The sequence below is a fragment of the Scyliorhinus canicula genome, chromosome 6 (assembly GCF_902713615.1).
Source record: "Scyliorhinus canicula chromosome 6, sScyCan1.1, whole genome shotgun sequence".
NCBI classification, from domain to species: domain Eukaryota; kingdom Metazoa; phylum Chordata; class Chondrichthyes; order Carcharhiniformes; family Scyliorhinidae; genus Scyliorhinus; species Scyliorhinus canicula.
The window spans coordinates 61,040,737-61,064,919 of NC_052151.1; positions in this window are offsets into that span (position 1 = coordinate 61,040,737).

The window sequence follows — 24,183 nt, forward strand, 5'->3', positions numbered from 1 at the left end:
AAGGCCCCAGCTATTTCGACCCTCGTTTCCCTCAGTAACCTGGGATAGATCCCCTCCGGACCTGGGTACTTGTCCACCTTAATGCCTTTTAGAATACCCAAAACTTCTCCCTTTCTTATGACGACTTGACCTAGAGTATTTAAACATCCATCCCTAACCTCAACATCTGTCATGTCCCTCTCCTTGGTGAATACCGATGCAAAGTACTCATTAAGAATCTCACCCATTTCCTCTGACTCCACGCATAAATTCCCTCTTTTGTCTTTGAGTGGGCCAATCCTTTCTCTAGTTACCTTCTTGCTCCTTATATACGAATAAAAGGCTTTGGGATTTTCCTTAACACTGTTAGCCAAAGATATTTCATGACCCCTTTTAGCCCTCTTTATTGCGCGTTTGAGATTTGTCCTACTTTCCCGATATTCCTCCAAAGCTTCATCAGTTTTAAGTCACCTAGATCTTATGTATGCTTCCTTTTTCATCTTAGCTAGTCTCACAATTCAAACCGTCATCCATGGTTCCCTAATCTTGCCATTTCTATCCCTCATTTTCACAGGGACATGTCTGTCCTGCACTCTAATCAACCTTTCCTGAAAAGACTCCAACATTTCAAATGTGGATTTACCCTTAAACAGCTGCTCCCAATCCACATTCGCTAGCTCATGCCGAATTGTGTTATACTTGGCCTTTCCCCAATTTAGCACTCTTCCTTTAGGACCACTCTCGTCTTTGTCCATGAGTATTCTAAAACTTACGGAATTGTGATCGCTATTCCCAAAGTAATCACCGACTGAAACTTCAACCACCTGGCCGGGAGCATTCCCCAATACCAGGTCCAGTATGGCCCCTTCCCGCGTTGGACTATTTACATACTGCTCTAAAAAACTCTCCTGGATACTCCTTACAAATTCTGTTCCATCTACACCTCCAACATTACATGAGTCCCATTCAATGTTGGGGAAGTTAAAATCTCCCATCACGACCACCCTATTGCTCCTACATTTTTCTATAATCTGTCTACATATTTGTACCTCTACTTCACACTCGATTTTGGGAGGCCTGTAGTAAAGTCCCAACAATGTTACTGCACCCTTCCTATTTCTCAGCTCAACCCATATTGCCTCAGTGCTCGAATCCTCCATCGTGCTCTCCTTAATCACAGCTGTGATATCATCTCTAACCAGTAATGCAACTCCTCCACCCCTTTTACCTTCCTCTCTATCCCTCCTGAAGCATCTATACCCTGGAATATTTATTTGCGAGTCTTGCCCTTCCCTCAATCAAGTCTCAGTAATACCAATAACATCATATTCCCAGGTACTAATCCAAGCCCTAAATTCATCTGCCTTACCTGCTACACTTCTCGCGTTAAAACAAATGCACCTCAGACCATCTGTCCATTTGCGTTCCTCATCTCTTCCCTGTCTACTCTTCCCCTTAGTCACATTGAGTTTATTATCTAGTACCTTACTGGCTTTACTGTCTCTTTACTGTCCTCTAACTTCCTAATGTGGTTCCCATCCCCCTGCCACATTAGTTTAAAACCTCCCCAACAGTGTTAGCAAAAGCACCCCCTAGGACATTGGTTCCAGTCCTGCCCAGGTGTAGACTGTCCGATTTGTAATGGTCCCACTGCCCCCAGAACCGGTTCCAATGTCCCAAAAATCTGAACCCCCTCCCTCCTGCACCATCTCTCAAGCCATGTATTCATTCTGATTATTCTTGAATTTCTACTCTGACTGTCTCGTGGCACTGGTAGCAATCCTGAGATTACTATCTTTGAGGTCCTACTTTTTAACTTATCTCCTAACTACCTAAATTCTGATTGTCGGACCTCATCCCGTTTTTTTTACCTATATCGTTGGTGCCTATATGCACCACAACAACTGGCTGTTCACCCTCCCCCTTCAGTATGTCCTGCAGCCGATCTGAGACATCCCTGACCCGTGCACCCGGGAGGCAACATACCATTCGGAAGTCTCATTTTCGACCATAGAAACACCTGTCTACTCCCCTTACGATTGAATCCCCTATGACTATAGCCCTGCCAGTCTTTTTCCCGCCCTTCTGTGCAGCAGAGCCAGCCACGGTGCCATGAGCCTGGCTACTACTGCCTTCCCCTGGTGAGTCATCTCTCCCAACAGTATCCAAAATGGTATACCTGTTTTGGAGGGAGATGACCGCAGGGGACACCTGCACTGCCTTCCTGCTCTTTCTCTGCCTTTTGGTCACCCATTCCCTGTCTCCCTCACCAATCCTAATCTGCGGTGTGACCAACTCACTTGTCAATCACAATACTTACCAACACACGAAGAGTTAAATTTCTTCCAGCTACTGCTAACTGGAACACTTTCCTTACCAGCCAATCAGGCCACTGCTTTGCTGTGATGTCACTCTTCAAATTTATCCCCAAAGACCCTGTGGCCGCTGTTTAAGCAGCGAAGCAGCTCCGCCCACTCCAACAGCTGAATTCCCGCCGAAAAGACTCGAATCCACGAAGCAGCTAGTTTAAGAACTCACCTCTCGACTCTGTAGCTCCGCCCACTCCAACAGCTGAATTCCCACCGAAAAGACTCGAATCCAACTCAACTTTATTTCAGACAATTTTAAGATTTTGGCACACTTAAATTCTAAGAATTCTTACTCTAACAATCTGCCTGTTTGACAAGAATATGAATACTTCCCAGATCTTGATTCCTTGTCGATTTGCTGGTTCCGAATGCTTGATTTCTGCAGCCTGTTATTGTCGATCTGTCTCTGTCTCTAGTCTTTGGTCTCGCTCTCTTTCTCTCAGCGTAGAAGGCGAGCTGCTCATGTCCAGCTATGCCTCGGGATGGGTGGAGAGAGGGGATCTTACCTTTTGGCTCCAACTCCATCTACAAGTTTGCTGATGAGACGACCATAGTGGGTCGGATCTCGAACAACAACAAGTCAGAATACAGGAGGAGTGTACATGAAGGTAATGTAAGTGTGGTATTATCATACATGAAGGTAATGGAAGGGTTAATGAAATGGATACAAGCAGCCACTAGAGGGAGCAATCCTAGAATTATATAAGGGATGACATTAAGCCTTGTGGGACAGAAGCTTGGAGTAGGTGGTCGGAGCAGGAGCTGGCTAGGAGTACTGAAGATAGAGAGCAAGAGAGTAGTTGATGAGGTAGTGAGTTTGATTTTAGATGAGTATAGTTTAATATGTGTTTAATCAACTGTTAGTTCTTATGGATAAGTGTTGAATCCAATTGTAGTGTTAAATAAATAGTTTGTTAGTTTACAAGACTCATTCTCGGACCAACACTGCACATCAAAGCCATCTGGTTAGAGTAAGGCAGAGAACAACACAGGAGGGAGATAGAGAACCTAATGGACTGGTGTAACGACAACAATCTCTCCCTTAATGCCAGCAAAACTAAAGAGCTGGTCATTGATTTCAGGAAGCAAAGTATCGTAAATACCTCAGCGTTGTGGGCAGCACTGCTAACCACTGTGCCACTGTGCCGCCCCTGGAAATGTGGGTTGTTATATCTGTCATGATCATATTGAATGGCAGAGCATGCTCGAGGGGCCAAGGGGCCTACTCCTAGTTTGTATGTTTGTATAGTATGTTCCCTGTGCTATTTATACACTATTCTACATCCTCAACTGTTGAGGTTTATACATTATAGGCTTAAGGATGAATGTGCAAATATTCTGAGCAGGTATTAGATACTTTATGATAATTGTGACATAGACTTTAAAAAAAAGAACAACAGACAATTAGATTTTTATTATATAAAGTACAAGGTTTCTTTAAAATGGTATAATCATTGAAGTTTTACATTTTTGAAAACAATGCGAGGAAGAAATGGCTCAACATACACGAAAACAGAGGGGACCAGGAGAACAACATAATAACTGGCTCAATGCAATCACTAAACATTGCTCGATGCCCCTAAAAGCCCCACCAGAGACCAAAGGAGAAACAGGATGAAGCTATGAAAACATGGTAAAATGATGCACACCCTCCCAGGGCGCATCTACTTGCAATTACCATGAGAGTTCAGGATACAGTTACTGCGTCATGTTTGAGCACGGACCAATATATATCTCCCTTGACTCTAGCACCAGTGACACACCACAGCCACCTCTCTTCCGATACCAAACCTGTCAGCACCCATGCAGGAACCCATCACGGATTCTTTATACCCATCCTTGCAAAAGGGCAGCACGGTGGCACTGCTGCGTCACAGCGACAGGGACCCAGCCTCGGGTGACTGTCAGTGTGGAGTTTTCACTTTCTCACTGTGTTAGCGTGGGTTTCCTCCAGGTGCTCTGTTTTCCTTCCACAGTCCAAAGATGTGCAGTTTTGCTGGATTGGCCATGCTAAATTGTCCCTTAGTGTCCAAAGATGCGTCGTTTAGGTGGATTGGCCATGATCAATGTGCGGGGTTACGGGGATAGTGCAGGGGAGTGGGCCTAGTAAGAGTGCTCTTTCGATGGGCTGAATGGCCTCCTGCACTGTGGGGATTCTATGGATTCTATGAATATAAAATGAAGAAATTACGCAAAAACCCCAGATCTAAAGGGGAGCTACATATACCACACAACACTACTAAACCCCAGTCTCTGGCCCAGTACAGATCCAACATCATTCCATAAGTTTGTACAGAGAGGAGCAGCAACAACATGCTTCAATTATGATTAAGCCCTCTGGGCCTCTCAGGAAGTACAAAAAGAGCTAGATCTGCCAGAAGTAACCTGCAGGATAACAAAGGTTCAGAGCCCAATCCTGGTTCCATATTTCTTTGGCTCACGCTGATCACCTATGATTGAGGAAGAAAACAAGCTGCTCATTCAACAAAGAAAGCACCCCACCCACAGAGGGGCAACCAAAATACAGGACTCGGCTCAAACCCTTGACCCCCTGCACAGCCGAAGCAATGTTCAGCCTCTCAGAACATCCCCAATAGGCACCTTCCGAGCTCCAGGACGCAACAGCACCAGCCATAGCACCGAACCTGACCTAGCCCAGCACCTCCTGACACACAGGAATCAGAACCCCCAGGACATAGACAGAGAACATACAGTGCAGAAGGAGGTCATTCGGCCCATCAAGTCTGCACTGACTCACTTAAGCCCTCACTTCCACCCTATCCCCGTAACCCAATAACCCCTCCTAACCTTTTTTGGTTACTAAGGGCAATTTATCATGGCCAATCCACCTAACCTGCACTAGTCTTTGGACTGTGGGAGGAAACCGGAGCACCCGGAGGAAACTCACACAGACACGGGGAGAATGTGCAGACTCCGCACAGACAGTGACCCAGCAGGCAATTGAACCTGTGACTGGCGCTGTGAAGCCACAGTGCTATCCACTTGTGCTACCGTGCTGCCTCAGTACGCACCGACACCCACACCCCAGTCAGACCTGCATATCTCCAACCACATCCAGGGCAATGCTCCACCCCCATTTATACTGAAAATAACCGGGTGATTCCACCAGCCTCAGCCAAGAAGATTCCATCACTGAAGAGAAGAAAAACCATCAAGGCACTCAACAATTGGATGCCCTGCTCACCCAGATGAAGAGAGGGAAAGAAAAGCCTTAAGGGAAGAACCCCCAAGCAGATCTAAAGATATCAACCAGCACCCAGTACTGACCACCATCACCCGAAGGATACTAAAAACAATCTCTTGCTCAACAGACGAACCAAGGATTAACCAAACCCACCTCAGCGTGCATCACCATTCATATCCTCCCATTCCAATAACTCAAAACAAAAGACCCAGAAGAAGAGTTCCAACCTCAGTAAGAATCAGAAAGAACCCAGTCGTCCCCAGGCTACATAAACTGCCCAGGCCATCGAAGGAAAAAGGCACGGATTCTTAAAAGTAACCAAAATAAAAACCCAACAAGATTACCTCGAACTGGAGGGCGATCCTCAATCTCGTTGAGGACTTAACTAACCCAATCTTCCAACTCCACCCCTACCATCCATCCATCACCCTGCTCTGGCTCCACTCATCTTCATTAGAAATTAGAGAAGGGGTGTTAAAAAAGCATTCCCCTCCCATAGCCACAAAGATTATAACACAATGACAAAAAGGAGTAAAACTGCACAGACCACATTTCACATAATCGACTGAAGATGATTTTTTCTAGAACAGGATAAAACGACAATCGCCCTAGTGCTCATATGTCACCTGTCCTTGCCGGAGAAAATTCAACAATAAATAATCAACAGCATAATCAGAACGGGAGTAACGTCCAAGATCATAGAAGAATTGCCGGATAATGCCACCACCCGTGTCGCTTCAGATGGCCGATGCCAAGACAGGATCAACAAAGACTCCTCAGGATCTGTCAAGGATCCAACGAACGAAGCACCTTCACTTCCACCATGCCGCTGCTCCGGTGCCCAAGCAACCCATAACCTAGGCCCAGGCCGTGGAGAGATGACTCAACATGATTGACCACCTCCAATCCCTCATGATGAACATTGAGGATAGGATAACTTAAGGGTAAGTGGTCGGGGTCCCAACCAGTCGCAGGCCTCGAACCCCGTGCTCTATCGAGCCTGATGCACCCAGCCTTCAAATCAAGATTATTAAAGCATGGCAGCCAATTTTTCAAACGCAATTGGGAATCTGCCTCGACTTCTCACCAAGGTGCCTGCTCAAGGGCACATCTTGCCGGCCCCTACCTCTCAGACCAGTCAGGATAAACAACATGCAGCAGGATTGCAATGTCTCAGAGGTGGACCTTACCAAGCAAAATGCTCTTCCAAAAGCAAGAACTCCCTCATGCTCCACCACCGTTCTCCCAAGGGTACCTTGAAAATCTTCAAAGTCAGATCTAAAGACATGTACCACAGAGCCGGGATCTTCACCCAGGGCAACATTCTTAATTGAAGCCATCACACAGCACTGCCGAGGTGAAAGCTCGCCCACCAGCAGCAACGCCACTGCAAGCTGGGCCCTGTCCCAGGCCACTCCACCCGCCAGGGTCAAACGAGGATTTTTTACTATTTTTCTTGGCTCCTCTTCACAAAGCATCAATCAGGATCCTTCAGCGGCATAGTGCAAAACATCTCTCTCCAGAAAATACAATTACGAATTGTGCATCAGGATGAAATAAAGGGCGCAACGGTGCCACAGTGGTTCACACTGCTCCCACACAGCTCCAGAGTCCCGGGTTCATTTCCAGCCTCGGGTGACTGTCTGTGTGGAGTTTGCACTTTATCCCAGTGTCTGCGTGGGTTTCCTCCGGGTGCTCTGGTTTCCTCCCACAGTCCAAAATGTGCAGGTTAGGTGGATTGGCCATGCCAAATTGCCACTTAGTGTCCGAAAGGTTAGGTGGGGTTACGGGTCATGGGGATAGGGTGGAGGTGTGGGCTTAAGTACGGTGCTTTTTTCAAGGACCATTGCAGACTCGATCGGCCGAATGGCCTCCTTCTGCACTGTTAATTCTATGATTGTATGATCTTATAATTACAAGATGAGCAGAGCCAGAGCTTGTGAAAACGCAGCCGCTCCTGCATTCATATGACTCCCAAGACCCTTGAGTTGTTTCATTTGTTGTTTTGAAACTCTGGAACATTTATTACAAATTCACTGCAAACCAATAGAGGGCAGTATTACACTGTTGACATGTAATAGCATTATTATCAAAATAAATGAAGGAATAGCAGGCCAGGAAGCTGCAGGATAGGGTGTGGGCAGATTATTTTGAATGACTTGGTTCAGGCAGCCTAAAGCATCAGGCAGCAAGCAGGAATATAGTAATAATAATAACCTTTTATTGTCACAAGTATGAAGTTACGGTGAAAAGCCCCTAGTCGCCACATTCCGGCGCAAGGATTAGTCCAGAGGTAACAATAACAGAAATGATAATTTAAACATTAATAAGATTGTGGTAGGGATAGAGACGGGCAACATTTCAGAGGGGAAATGAGTGACTGTGGGGGTGCACTTGACGTGGAGTTTGAAGTTCAGTTTAATTGTGTGGAATGCAGAGTCCAAAGATGTGCAGGTTAGGTCGATTGGCAATGCTAAATTGCTCCTTAGCATCTAAACGTTAGATGGCGTTATGAGGTTACAGGGATAGGACAGGGGACTGGGCTCAGGTAGAGTGCTCTTTCAGAGGGTCAGTACAGACTCGATGGGCTGAATGGCCTCCTTCTGCACTGTAGGAATTCTATGATTCTATGAATACCAAGATTGCACATCTTCAGGTTGAATTTAATAAGAATCCAAGAAGGATGATGACATTAGGGATATGCTATGGAGTTTTTGGCAGGGTTGAATAAGAACAGTATTGGTATTACTGGGCTGCCAAATATTCTGGCTGACCTGTGAAACATTCACTGTGCTGAGCAAAGCTGGATGTTTGAATAAAAGTGATCAGTTCGGTTCATAGGAGGGTCACTCAGGAGCCTGGTAATGGCGGGGAAGAAGCTGTTTTTGAATCTGTTAGTGAGTGTTCTCAGACTGCTGAGAACTGCTGCCCGACGGAAGAAATTGGGGGAGAGAATAACCCGGGTGGGAGGGGACTTTGATTATGCTGCCCACTTTCCCAAGGCAACAGGAGGTGTAGACAGAGTCAATGGATGGGAGGGGGGTTCGCATACTGGACTGGGCTGTGTTCAGGACTCTAGTTTCTTATAGTTTCTTAAAATATTGATTCTGTGAGACCAGTATAATGTCCGTAGAGATTGATTGACTGGCTGGTTCACAGTACTCTGAGATGACTACTCCCAAATTGGTCAGATTAGTTCTTTTGAATAATTGGCATGGGGAAATTAATTATATATGCAAGTATATATTGTCCCAGATCTTCCAGTCAGCAGGGTGCGCCTGCACTGACTGCCACTTAAATCACCCACTTACCAGTTTATCCATGGAATCTATGCACCTTCCGGACCTGGCTCCAGCAGGGATCTAGGGCCAAGCTGAGTGGGGAAGCCAAGTAGCGAGTGTAATTCCAGTGAAATGAGCATGGGTGATATTAATCTACATATAAAGTGGAAATATCGGATTGACAGGAGCAGCCTGGATGGTGAGTTTGTAGAATGAGTTTGAGACAGTTTCTTAGAGCAGCACATACTGCAACCATTCACAAAGCAGGTTATATTAGGCTTGGTATTGTGGATTAATTAATGACCTCAGAGCAGCAGGTACAATATGATTATATTTTACATCTGGTTTGTAAAGGAAAAGAATGGGTCTAAAACTAGCATTTTAAACTTAAATAAGGGCAACATGTGGGAATGAAAGCTGAGCTACCTGAAGTAAACTGGAATACTAGCCTAGGGGATACATCAATAGTGAAGCAGTGGACACTTTAAGTGGATACTTCAGAATACTCAAAATAAATATATTCTTACAATAAAGAAAAATTCTAAGGGAGAACCTGTCATCCATGGTTAACTAATGAAGTTAAGGAAAGCATCAAACTTAAAGGAAAATGCAGATAACTGTGCAAAGATGAGTGGCAGGGCATATGATTGTTAGAATATAAAGAGTGGCAGAGAATGAAATTAGACTATGAGAGGAGACTAGCTAGAAATAGAAAAATGGATGCAAGAGCTTCTACAGGTATCTAAAAAAGGAACGAGTAAGTAATGTTAATAGTAGTTAATAAAAAAAGGTGATAAAATTAACAAATATTTGCTTCTGTTTTCACTATAGAGGATACAAAAACCATTCCAGAAATAGCCATAAATCAAGAAGTGGGAGGGAAAGGGGAATTTGATTAAATTAGAGTCACTAAGGAAGCTGTACTAAGAAAACTGATGGAGCTGCGGGCTGACAAGTCTCCATGTCCTGATGGACTTAATCCTAGGGTCTTAAAAGAGGTAGTAGTAGATGTTGGTGTTAATTTTCCAAAATTCACGAGATTCTGGAAAGGTTCCACCAGACTGGAAAGTAGCAGATATCAAAAAATGAAAAAAAATTAAATGTAATGAAAAAATGAAAATCGCTTTTTGTCACGAGTAGGCTTCAAAGTAGGGCAGCACGGTAGCATTGTGGATAGCACAATCGCTTCACAGCTCCAGGGTCCAAGGTTCGATTCCGGCATGGGTCACTGTCTGTGCGGAGTCTGCACATACTCCCCGTGAGTGCATGGGTTTCCTCCGGGTGCTCCGGTTTCCTCCCACAGTCCAAAGATGTGCAAGTTAGATGGATTGGACATGATAAATTGCCCTTAGTGTCCAAAATTGCCCTTAGTGTTGGGTGGGGTTACTGGGTTATGGGGATATGGTGGAGGTGTTAACCTTGGGTAGGGTGCTCTTTCCAGGAGCCGGTGCAGACTCGATGGGCCGAATGGCCTCCTTCTGCACTGTAAATTCTATGATCTATGAAATGAAGTTACTGTGAAAAGCCCCTAGTCGCCACATTCCGGCGCCTGTTCGGGGAGGCTGGTACGGGAATATAACCCTTCCATTTAAGAAAGGGGGAGGCAGAAACCAGGAATTATAGACCACTGAGCAAGATTTCAGCTGGCGGCACAGTGGCACAGTGGTTAGCACTGCTGCCTCGCGCTGCCGAGAATCCGGGTTCGTTCCCGACCCCGGGTCACTGTCTGTGTGGAGCATGCACATTCTCCCCATACCTGCGTGGGTTTCACCCCCACAACCGAAAAGATATACAGATTAGGTGGATTGGCCACGCTAAATTGCCTCTTAATTGGAAAAACTAATTGGATACTCTAAATTTATTTTAAAAACAAGCAAGACTTCTGTTGTGGGGAAGGTGTTAGAATCAATCCTTAAGGAGTTATTACTTAGGGAAACTCAAGGTAATTGGAAAAGTCAGCATGGTTTTGTGAAAGGAAATTAAATTTTAAGCAATATATTGGAGTTTCTTGAAGGAGCAACATGCACTGTGGATAAAAGTGGATAATTCTCTCTTATTTGCAATCTTTGCACTGGAGTGCTGAAATTGGGTGCATTAGAGTGCTAAAGTGGGAGTTTGGTGACTGAGGAATATTAAGGGTTCATTTTTATCTAAAGTCTAGTTTTTCTTTTATTTAGTAAATTAACTTAAAAGTTGCTGTTTGGGTTAGAAGAAGGTGAGTTTTAAACCAGCTTTAAACAGTTTCCTCAGACTCTACTTGCAGCTGCAGCTTGTTAATTAGTTAATTGGATTCCGTCAGTTTTCAGTGGTGAGAGTGAGACAGTATAAAAGTGGACAATCTTACAGTGCTGACTTTGTTTGCACTGGAGTGCTGACTGGGCTGCATTAGAGCAATGTTCTTCAAACTTTTTTTCCGGGGACCCATATTTACCAACCGGATAACCTTCGGGACCCAACCCGGCCGACCTTTGCGACCCATACTGGCCGACCTTCGCGACCCATGCTGGCCAACCTGAGCGACCCACCATTTTTTCTTACCTTTTTGGCTGCTGACATAAATGGAGGAAATGGTTTTGGGTCCCTTTGGCCCTCGTACACGCTCCTCCAATGGAACCTGTTGGATGAAGGTGAAGCCTTGCATGTCGGAAAGTAGGGAGTCTCCATCTGTCCAAAGTTCTGAATTTTTTCCTGTAAAATTTTAACAAATAACCCCCCCCACCCCGAACTTTAAAAAAAAATAAAATGTGTAAAATAAATGAAAAAAATGAATAAAATCCCCTTAACATGTAAAAAATAATGAATAAAATACATGAAAAAAATTAATAAACCCCTTCCCGAACTTGTAAAAAAAATGAAATGAATAAAATAAATGAAAAAAAAATTAAATGAATAAAATAAATGAAAAAAAAAATTAAATGAATAAAATAAATGAATAAATGAATAAAAACCACTATAGAACTTGTAAAACAAAAAGCTGCAACTGTTTAAAAAAAATAGCAGCCACACTGTGCATGCATGCCCGAGTAACGGCGCTGAATTTCGGGCGCGCATGCGCAATGCGGCCGAATTATTTACATCTTCGCGGAATGCGCATGTGTGCCGATAATCATGCGCGCATGCGCAATGCGGCTAAATTTTTTTTTAACATGTTCGCAGCCGCTTGCAGCCGGCATTATGAAAAGACGGCTGCTGCGTGGGGATTTGCGTGATCGGGAGCACAGCGGACAACAGCTCTGCGACTCTCCCGACACGCACCCGCGACTCACCCGCCGGTCGCGCCCCTTACTTTGAAGAACACTGCTCTATGAGATCCCCGCTCATTCTTCTGAACTCCAGCAAGAACAATCCCAACCTAGTCAATCTCTCCTCATATGACAGTCCTGCCATCCCTGGAATCAGTCTGGTAAACCTTCACTGCTCTCCCTCGAGAGCAAGAACATGCTGCCTCAGCGAAGGAGACCAAAACTGCTCACAATACTCCAGGTGTGGCCTCACTAAGGCCCTGTATAATTGCAGCAACACATCCCTGTTCCTGTACTGAAAACCTCTCGCAATGAAAGCAAACATACCATTAGACTTCTTTGCTGCCTGCTGCACATGCATGCTTACCTTCAGCGACTGGTGCACGAGGACATCCAGGTCCCTCTCCCAATTTACAACCATTCAGGTAGTAACCTGCCTTCCTGTTTTGTCCCAGCATCGATCCCTGTGGTACCCCACTGGGGCAACACGGTAGCACAAGTGGAAAGCACTGTGTCTTCAGAGCGCCAGGGTCCCAGGTTCGATTCCCCGCTGGGTCACTGTCTGTGCGGAGTCTGCACGTTCTCCCCGCGTCTGAGTGGGTTTCCTCCAGGTGCTCCAGTTTCCTCCCACAGTCCATAGACGTGCAGGTTAGGTGGATTAGCCATGATAAAATTGCCCTTTGTGACCAAAAATGTTAGGAGTGGTTATTGAGTTACGGGATAGGGTGGAAGTGAGGGCTTAAGTGGGTCGGTGCAGACATGATGGGCCCAATGGCCTCCTTCTGCACTGTATGTTCTATGTTACTGCCTGCCAATTAGAAAAGGACCCATTAAAACCTAATCTTTGTTTCTTCTCTGCCAACCAGTTTTCTATCCACCTCAATACATTTCCCCCAATCCCATCGACTTTAATTTTTCACAATAACCTTTTATGCGGGACTTTGTCAAATGCCTTCTGAAAGTCCAAATACACCACATCGACTGGCTCCCCCTTGTTGACTGTACTAGTTACCTCTGCAAAGAATTCCAACAAATTTGTCAAGCACGATTTTCCCTTCATAAATCTATGCTGACTCTGACTAATCCTGCCACTGCTTTCTAAATGTTCCGCTATAAAGTTTGTAATAATAGATTCAAGCATTTTCCCCACTATCGATGTTAGGCTTACTGGTCTATAATTCCCTGCTTTTTCGCTACCTCCCTTTTTGAATATTGGAGTGACATTAGCTCCCCTCCAATCTGCAGGAACTGTTCCAAAGTCTATTGAATCCTGGAAGATGACCACCAATGCATCCACTATTTCCAGAGCCACCTCCTCAAGTACTCTGGGATCAGATTCTCAGGCCCTGGGGATTTATCCGCCTTCAATCCCATCAATTTTCCCAGCACATTTCTCTACTAATATTGATCTACCCCAGTTCTTCACTCTCACTAAACCTTTCATTCTCCAACATTTCTAGTATCTGATTTGTGTCCTCATTTGTGAAGTCAGAACCAAAGTATGTATTTAATTGCTCAGCCATTGCTTTGTCCCTTATTATGCTTCCCCTGTTTCTGTCTGTAGAGGGCCTACATTTCCCTTTACCAATCTCTTTCTCTTCACATATCTATAGAAACTCCTAGTGTCAGTCTTTATGTTCCCTGCAAGCTTCCTTTCGTACTGTACTGTCCCCTTCTTAATCAATCCCATCGTTCTTCTTTGCTGAATTCTAAACTGCTCCCAATCCTCAGACCTATTATTTTTCATGGCCGATCTGTATGCCTCTTCTTTGTATCGGATACTATTTCTAATTTCCTTTGTAAGCCATGGATTGGCCCTCTTACCCCCTTTGCTTCTGTGCCAGACGGGAATGAACAGTTGCTGCAGTTCCCCCATGCGTTCCTTGAATGTTTGCCATTGTCTATCCACTGTCATCCCTTTAAGTAACTCTCCCCAATCTATCAAGACCAACTCACGCCTCATATCTTCATAGTTCCCTTTATTAAGATTCAGCACCCAATCTTCGAATCAACTACTTCACTCTCCATCTTGATAAAAAGTTCTATCATGTTATGGTCGCTCACCCCCAAGGGGTCTCGTACAGCCAGATTGGCAATGATTCCCTTCTCATTGAACAGTACCTAGTCTAAGAAAAATTGGTCAAGAAAACCATCCCGTATACACTCAGGAATTCCTCCTCCACGGCATTGTGGCTAATTTGATTTGCCCAATCTATGTGAAGATTAAAATCACTCATGGTCACTGATATTCCCTTATTACATACATCTCTAATTTTGTGTTTAATGACATTCCCAACCTCACCACTGCAATTTGGGGGTTTATATATGACACCCACTAATGTTTTTTGCCCCTTGGTATTTCTCAACTCTACCCATACAGATTCCACATTGTCAGAGCTAATATCCTTTCTCACTACTGTGTTAATTTCCTCTTTAACCAGCAGTGCCACACCACCACCTTTTTTTTTATGCCTGTCGTTCCTAAATACTGAAAACCCTGGGACATTCAGTTCCCATCCCTGGTCACCCTGCAGCCATGTCTCCGTAATCCCAATTATATCATACCCATTTATATCTATCTGCGCGATTAGTTCATCCACTTTATTGCAAATTCTTTGTGCATTAAGGCGCAGCCTTTAAGTTTGTCTTTTTCACATTGTTTGTCTTGCTTGCAATATTTTTCTCTATTGCCCTGTTTGAATTTTGTCCTTGGTTTCTCCGCCTACCACTTTTCTCATTCACTTTTCTACCTTTTGCTTTTGTCCTTGCTCCCTCTTTCTGACTCCTTGCGTAGGTTCCCATCCCCCTGGCATTTTAATTTAAACCCTCCCCAACTGCTCTAGCAAATTACCCCCCCCCCCCCCCCCCCCCCCCCCCCCCCCTCCCCCGGACATCAGTTCCAGTTCTGCCCAGTTGTAACCTGTCCATTTTGTACAGGTCCTACCTCCCCCAGAACCGGTCCCAATGCCCCAGGAATCTGAAACCCTCCCCTTGACACCATCTCTTCAGCCACGTATTCATCCTATATATCCTGTCATTTCTACTCTGACTAGCAGGTGGCACCCGTAGTAATCCTGAGATCTGTGCGGAGTCTGCACGTTCTCCTCGTGTGGAGGTATGGGGCTTAAGTGGGGTGCTCTTTCCAAGGGTGATGCAGACTCAATGGGCCGAATGGCCTCCTTCTGCACTATAAATTCTATGCTACTATGATAACAGGGAAAAGTACTGAAGAAACTATTGGGATTGAAGACAGACAAGTCCCCAGGGCCTGATGGCCTTCATCCTAGGGTCTTAAAAGAAGTGGCAGCGGAGATAGTGGACCCATTCATTATAATATTGCAAACTTACACTTGTTAGTGGGATTACACAGGATGCCTCAGATCCATTGTTCTTCGGGACCATGCTGTCTGACCAGCTATTAGCCCATTTCAGAGTCTGATGGCCTCTTTGTCTATCAATGGGAGGTTAGTTGCATATTAATAACATGGCTCTGTTCTTTTGTATAAACAAGAGTGATCAATTAGCCAGGATAATGCTGATGGATTTCAAGTCTGAAAACCCCAGCAGAGAACTTTTGTTTGAGGGGCAGGGCAGGGCTTAGAGAGAGAGCGAGAGAGAGAGAAGGAATGTTGTTTTGAACAGTTACAGGACAATGCTTTGGAAATCGACCAGAGAAGGTCATGAAAATTGCCACCGAGGCAGGCATCAGAACAAATATCCCTGCCAGAAGAAAAATTGCTTCATAAATGCAAGTCTGGCTATGAAAGTGGCAGAGAGCTGCATGTTCTGTTACAGTGTTGTTTAATGGGAACTAGTGTGAAGAGGTTAAGAAACGGCATGTAATCTGTTAAGTGTTAGAATTGAAGTTAAAAGGGCAGCCCGGTGGCACTGTGGTTAGCATTGCTGTCTCACGGCACTGAGGTCCCAGGTTCACCAGGGTCCCAGGTCCGTGTTGAGTTTGCACATTCTCCCCATGTTTGCATGGGTTTCACCCCCACAACCAGAAGATGTGAAGGGTAGGTGGATTGGCCACGCTAAATTGCCCCTTAATTGGAAAAAATGAATTGGGTACTCTAAATTTATAAAAAAAAGAAAAAAAAGAATTGAAGTTTAAATATTGTTTTCTTTTCTTTTGTTTTAATAAAGTTTGTTTATAAAATAACCACGCTCTATTTTTTATATTATCACTTTTGGAATGAATTGATCTTTCCGCATTGTCTTAAAACTTAAAAAGTTATGATTCTGATTCAGCCTCTTAGCTACTGTTGAGAGCTGACCAAAGTCTGTAACATAGGAAAATGTTCAGTGGATTGTAAAAATGCCAATATAATGCCCTTATTTAAAAAGGCAGGGAGGCAGAAAGTAGGCAACTATAGACCAGTTAGTTTAACATCTGTTGTTGGGAAGTTGTTAGGATCCATTATTAAGCAAGTAATAACAGGACATTTCAATTTATGAAAAGTAAATTGTGTTTCACTATTTTGCTAGAGTTCTTCAAAGATGTAATAAGACAAGTGGATAATAGACATTCTGTAGATGTAGTATATCTGGACTTCCAGAAGGCATTTGATAAGGTGCCGCACAGAAGATAAAATCGCATGGGGTTAGGAGTAATTTATTTGCTTGGATAGAAGGCTGGCTAACTGACAGGAGGCAGAGAGTCTGGATAAATGGGTCTTTTTCTGGTTGGCAAGATGTAACTAGTGGGTTTCCATAAGGTTCGGTCCTCGGGTCCCAATTATTTACAATATATATTAATGACTTGGATGTACGGATAGAAGGTACTGTAGCCAAATTTGTAGATGGCACTAATATAAGTGGGATAATAAGTTGCAGTGAGGAAATAAATTTATAAGTGGATACATATAGGTTAGGTGAGTGGGCCAAAATTTGGCAGATGGAGTTTAACATAGATAAGTGTGAGGTTATCCACTTTGGTTGGAAAAATAGAAAGCCAACTTATTATCTAAATGGAGAGAAACGTCAGAGTGCTTCGGTACAGAGGGATCTGAATTAAAATCATAGAATTTACAGTGCAGAAGGAGGCCATTCGGCCCATCGAGTCTGCACCGGCTCTTGGAAAGAGCACCCTACCCAAGGTCAACACCTCCCCCTATCCCAATATTATTTTGTGGGGAACAGCTGTAGAACGCTGTATTCACATGCACCAGTTACAAGAAGTTAGTATGCAGATGCAGGAAGTAACTAAGACAGCTAATGAATGCTATCCTTAGTTATGAGAGAAATTTTATATTAAAGTAAGAATGTTATTATAAAAGGCATTGGTGAGATTGCATACTGTATAGTTTTGGACTCCTTATTTAAATGTAAATGTACTGAAGGCGGTTTGGAGAAGATTTACTCAAATGAGTGGATTGTTTTATGAAGAAAGGTTGGACAAACTGGGCTTGTTTCCACTGGAATTTAGAAAAGTGAGGAATGACTTGATTGAAGTATATAAGATCCTGAATGGTCTTGACAAGGTGGATGTGGAAATCATGTTTCCTATTGTGGGTCAGTCCAGAACTAGCGGCACTATTTTATAATTAGGGGTTGCCCATTTAGGACAGAGTTGAGGAGAATGTTTTTACTTTCAGAGGGCTGTGCGACTTTGGCACTCAGAAGGCGGTTGATGCAGGGTCATTTAAAAAAAAAAAAATCTTTATTGTCACAAGTAGGCTTACATTAACAATAAAGTTACTGTGAAAATCCCCTAGTCGCCACACTCCGGCGCCTGTTCGGGTACACTGAGGGAGAATTCGGAATGTCCAAATTACCTAACAGCATGTCTTTCGGGATTTGTGGGAGGAAACGAGCTTCACAGCTCCAGGGTCCCAGGTTCATTCCCGGCTTGGGTCACTGTCTGTGTGGAGTCTGCATGTTCTCCCCGTGTCTCCGTGGGTTTCCTCCGGTGCATTTTAAATTTAAAAAAAGATGACAGAGAGCATCTAGAGTTGAAGAAAGACTGGTGGGGCCTCGTTCTTGACCAGTAGTCAGGGTGTCGCAGTGTTAGTCAATAATAATGTGCCCTCTGAAATGGAGGACTGTGTGAAGGATAAGTGGGTAGGTATGGGATTGTCAGGGTTAGGGTTAGGGGGAGGGTTATATGGGAAAATTGCCTTGATAATGAATGTATATGGTCCATCAAACTATCCCCCTAATCCTGTTATTAAAGTCTTCATAGACTTTGCTGATTTGACTTCTGCATCGGTTTGCGAGGAGGTACCCATGTGGAGAACACTGCATCCTAATGATAAAGAGTTCACTTTACTTTCTGCTCATCATCAATATCATACTAGAAGTGACTATTTCTTCATGCCAAACACAATCCTATACTGGGTGGCTTCCTGCTCTATAGGTTCTCTCCGACCATGCTCCTGTTTTCTTGGAATTTTGGGGGGAAAATATTTTTATTCAAGACATTTTCCATTTTACAATAAACACAACTTTATACAACTTTTATAATAACAAGAAGCCCACCAACTCATCCTCTATGTCCCTCTTTATGGCTCACCCCCATGCTTTGCTGAGACTTTTGGTAGGTCTAATACAGAGGGGAAATATACAGTAAGTGGAAAAACTCTTAGGAATATAGAAAGTCAGCGAGATCTGGGCATGCAGGTCCACAGATCTTTGAAAGTGGCAACACAAGTCGACAAGGTAGTCAAGAAAGCATACAGAATGCTTGCCTTCATTGGATGGGGCATCGAGTATAAAAAATGGAAAGTTATGCTACAGTTATATAGATCCTTGGTAAGGCAGCACTTGGAATATTACGCACAATTCCAGAAGGATGTGGAGGCTTTGGAGAGGGTGCACAGGAGGTTTATCAGAGTGTTGCCTGGTCTGGAGGGTGATAGCTATGTAGAGAGGCTGAATAGACTCGGACTGTTTTCATTAGAAAGACGGAGGTTGAAGGATGACCTGATAGAGGTCGACAAGCTTATGAGGGGCGTGGATAGAGTGGATAGGCAGGCACCCTTTCCCAGGGTGGACGGGTTAGTCACCAGGGTCTTAGGTTTAAGGTCCGTGGGACAAAGTTTAGAGCAGGCGTGCGAGGCAGGTTTTTTATACAGAAGGTGGTGAGTGCCTGGAATGCATTGCCTGGAATGGGAGGTTGTGGAAGCAGATACATTAACGGCATTCAAAAGGCATCTTGACAAACACATGGATAGAACAAAGAACAAAGAACAAAGAAGAACAAAGAACAAAGAAAATTACAGCACAGGAACAGGCCCTTCGGCCCTCCCAGCCTGCGCCGATCCAGATCCTTTATCTAAACCTGTCTCCTATTTTCCAAGGTCTATTTTCCTCTGTTCCAGCCCATTCATATACCTGTCTAGATGCGTCTTAAATGATGCTATCGTGCCCGCCTCTACCACCTCCGTAAAGCGTTCCAGGCACCCACTACCCTCTGCGTAAAAAACTTTCCACGCACATCTCCCTTAAACTTTCCCCCTCTCACCTTGAAATCGTGACCCCTTGTAACTGACACCCCCACTCTTGGGAAAAGCTTGTTGCTATCCACCCTGTCCATACCTCTCATAATTTTGTAGACCTCAATCAGGTCCCCCCTCAACCTCCGTCTTTCCAACGAAAACAATCCTAATCTACTCAGCCTTTCTTCATAGCTAGCACCCTCCATACCAGGCAACATCCTGGTGAACCTCCTCTGCACCCTCTCCAAGGCATCCACATCCTTCTGGTAATGTGGCGACCAGAACTGCACGCAGTATTCCAAATGTGGCCGAACCAATGTCCTATACAACTGTAACATGACCTGCCAACTCTTGTACTCAATACCGCGTCCAATGAAGGTAAGCATGCTGTATGCCTTCTTGACCACGTTATCGACCTGCGTTGCCACCTTCAGGGTACAATGGACCTGAACTCCCAGATCTCTCTGCACATCAATTTTCCCCAAGATCCTTCCATTGACCATATAGTCCGCTCTTGAATTTGATCTTCCAACATGTATCACCTCGCATTTGCCTGGATTGAACTCCATCTGCCATTTCTCTGCCCAACTCTCCAATCTATCTATATTTTGTTGTATTCTCTGACAGTCCTCCTCGCTATCTGCAACTCCACCAATCTTAGTATCATCTGCAAACTTGCTAATCCGACCACCTATACCTTCCTCCAGGTCATTTATGTAGATCACAAACATCAGTGGTCCGAGCACAGATCCCTGTGGAACACCACTAGTCACCCTTCTCCATTTTGAGACACTCCCTTCCACCACTACTCTCTGTCTCCTGTTGCCCAGCCAGTTCTTTATCCATCTAGCTAGTACACCCTGAACCCCATACAACTTCACTTTTTCCATCAATCTGCCATGGGAAACCTTATCAAACGCCTTACTAAAGTCCATGTATACGACATCTACAGCCCTTCCCTCATCAATTAACTTTGTCACTTCCTCAAAGAATTCTATTAGGTTTGTAAGACATGACCTTCCCTGCACAAAACCATGTTGCCTATCACTGATAAGTCTATTTTCTTCCAGATGTGAATAGATCCTATCCCTCAGTATCTTCTCCAACAGTTTGCCTACCACTGACGTCAAGCTCACAGGTCTATAATTCCCTGGATTATCCCTGCTACCCTTCTTAAACAAAGGGACAACATCATGACCGGTACAGGCTCGGAGGGCGGAAGGGCCTGTCCCTGTGCTGTATTGTTCTTTGTTCTTTGACTACTAATTCTTAAAGAAAGAGAAAAACAGCCTCCAACTCGAATAGAACCCTTACTCTGAACCACTGATGGCGGCGTACTTCATTTTCTCCAGGTGCAAAAATTCCGATAGGTCCCCCCAACCAAGTCGTCATCCTAGTTGTCTCCAGTGCCCTCCACCCTAGCAGAATCATCCTCCAGGCTATCGGCGAGGGAAAGGTCAATACATCAGCCTTTTTCCCCTCCTGCAGTCCTGACTCATCTGATACCCCAAAAATTGGCACCAATGCACAAGGTGCCACCCTTACCCCCCAAAATCTCTGACATAATCTCGAAAAAAGAGGCCAAGAGCTTCCCCAATTTAGGGCAGGACCAAAACATGTGTGAGTGATTTGCCGGCTTCCTTGAACAATGCTTGCATCTGTCCTCCACCCCCAGAAAGAACCCACTCATGCATGTTTTAGTCATGCGTGCTTTGTGCACCACTTTAAACTGGATTAGACTCAGTTTCACACACGAGGAGGTAGATTTTAACACGTGTAGGCCTCACTCCGCATACCCCACTCAAATGCACCACCCAATGCCTCCTCCCTTCTCTTTATCTCCTCCAGCAAAGCCCTCTCCTTCTCTGTCAACTGCCCATAGATATCAGAGATCTTCCCTGCCCCCATCTCATCCAATGATACAACCTTGTCCATCAGTGAGGGGGGTGGAAACCGAGGAAACGTAGAAAGTTCCATCCAAACTAAGTTCATCACTTACAAATACCTGAATCCATTTCCTCCCAGGAAGCTGAAACTTTTCCACCAGTTCCTCTAGCCCCGCAAACCTATCCTCCACAAATAAGTGGCTAAACCTCTCTACCCCTTCCCGCTCCCAGACCTTGTTGCCTGAACTGGTTCCATCTCCTTAAGGAGGCAATTACCACCGGGCTCGTAGAGCAACTGGCCAGTGAGAACGGCTCACAATGCTCGTAAACACGACCCTATACTGGAAGCCTTCTCCATCCGCCCCCAAACCGACCTTTGCTCCACAACCTTCTCGATATTCACCGGCCAGTAGTAATTCGTCAAATTAGGCAATGCCGACCCCCCCTGACTGGCTATTTCTCTGCAAAAACGCTCTCCGGACCTGAGGAGTCTTGCCCACCCATACAAAGTTTGTCACTCTTCCCAGAAAAGAGATCTAGGTAAAAAGATTGGAAGATTCTGAAATACAAAATGAATTTTGGAAGGACCGCCATTTTCACTGTTTGGACCCTTCCCGCCAGCAATAACAGGAGGGCATCTCACCTTTTCAAATCCTCCTTCACCCCATCTATGGCCAGATTTATCTCATGCAACAATGCCCACTGGTGAGCCACTTGTATTCCCAGACATCTAAAACTTGACCTGGCCAGCTGAATCGGCAATTGCTCCAGATTCACATCCTGTCCCTGAGAGTTCACTGGAAACATCTCACTCTTGCCCACGTTCAGTTTATAACCAGAAAAGGTCCCAAACTTACTAAGCACCTCCATAATCCTTCCCACACTGGAGAGAGGATCTCTTACATACAACAGTAAGTTGTCCACATAAAGGGACACACCCATCTCTATACACTTCCACTCTGTTGATGTCCTCAGTGCAATAGCCAGTGGCTCAATTGCTAATGCAACCAGCAACGGGGAAAGGGGACACCCCTGCCTTGTCTCCCTATACAGTCAAAAATACCCCTAGCTGAATGCATTGGTATGAACACTCGTAGTGGGGGCCCTATACAACAATCTGATCCAGGAAATTAACCTGGGTCCAAACCCAAACCGTCCCAGTACCTCAAAAAGATATTCCCATTCTATCCGGTCAAACGTTTTCTCCACGTCCATTGAGATATTACCTCCGGCTCAGAACCCGACGGAGGCAACATCACAACATTCAAGTGTCTCCTTATATTCACCGACAACTGCCAGCCCTTTACAAACCCCGTCTGATCCTCAGATATTACCCCCATCAGACATTCCTCCAAGCAAGTTACCAGCACCTTCACCAACAACTTTGCATCGGCATTCAACAGAGATATGGGCTAACATGACCCACACTCCTCTGGATCTTTATACTTCTTCAGGATTAAAGAGATGGAAGCATGTGCCAGTGTTGTCTGCAGCACCCCCCAGAATAGCGAATCATTGAAAATGCCCAGCAGAAGTGGCCCCAGCTCTGCCACAAATTTCTTGTAAAACTCCACTGGGAATCCATCCTGGTGCCTTCCCAGATTTCATAGAACAAATGCACTTCATAATTTCCACCAGCCTGAGCGGAACCTCTGAGATTTTATTCTTAATAAGACAACTATGCATCTTGATACTTCTGTCTCCCCGGTGGAAGAAATACTGATCTCCACGGAACCCAATTAATCAACATGTTTTATGACACTACATGCTGTAGATCCTGTAAGAGTATATTAGAAACCCTGCTGTCTTGGGAAAAAGACTTAGCAACGTCTATTGCTGAGGAGACTTGGGGCAATATATGGGAAAATGCCAATAGAATCTCAGTCTGTAATAGAATGAAGGAGACTCAGTTCAAACATGTATATCACACCAATCTTGAAACACTGATTTGACCCTTTTATATTATCGCTGTGCCAAAAGTGCACGGTAGTTGAGCAAGATTATTTACATTGTGTGTTGTCTTGTGTCAAAATTAAATCCTACTTAAAGAGCATGAGAATATATTCAGTACAGCCTTAGAATTTGATCCTTTGTTCCTAATTCTGAGTCTCCAAGTTGGGGGACCATTGATGCTAATGGAAAAAGGCTGTACAATATCCTAACTTTTGCGGCATGGAAGAACATCCTTTGTTACTGGATTAGCAATAAATCTCCTTCAATTCAGAATTAGCATTAAATTATCATGGAATGTATCCCATTGGAGTTCCGAACTTGCATACTCCGTTCTAAATTGGATGCATTCCAAAAGATATATAAAGGTTCCATAATGCCTGACTTGCTCCTTCAAGGTTTTTCATAAGTTATGCAGCACCACATTGAGCTCGCTACATGTGAAGGTGTGCATCATTTTACCATATTTTCATGACTTTATCCTCTTCTTCCCCATCCTCTAGCTTATCCATTCACTGTTTTTTAAAATTCTATAAATGGAGGCACCAGGTTTGATGACTAAGCTGAGCCAACTGTGTTGGTTTCTCCTGTCTTTTTCTGTGTTCAAGTATGAAGAAGCATTTATGCTGTACTGTACCAGTTTTGAAGGTTTGGTGCACTATTTGTAAAAATGCGAAAACGAATAAAAATATGTATTAAAAAAGCACTTCAGAAAACATGGAACAAACTGAAGATTGGGTTTTACACATGCAGAGAAGGTAGAAGCTGATATGTTTTGAGAACTTTTAAACCTTATTTGAAATTTAACTTTAAAATATCTCATAATTTAATG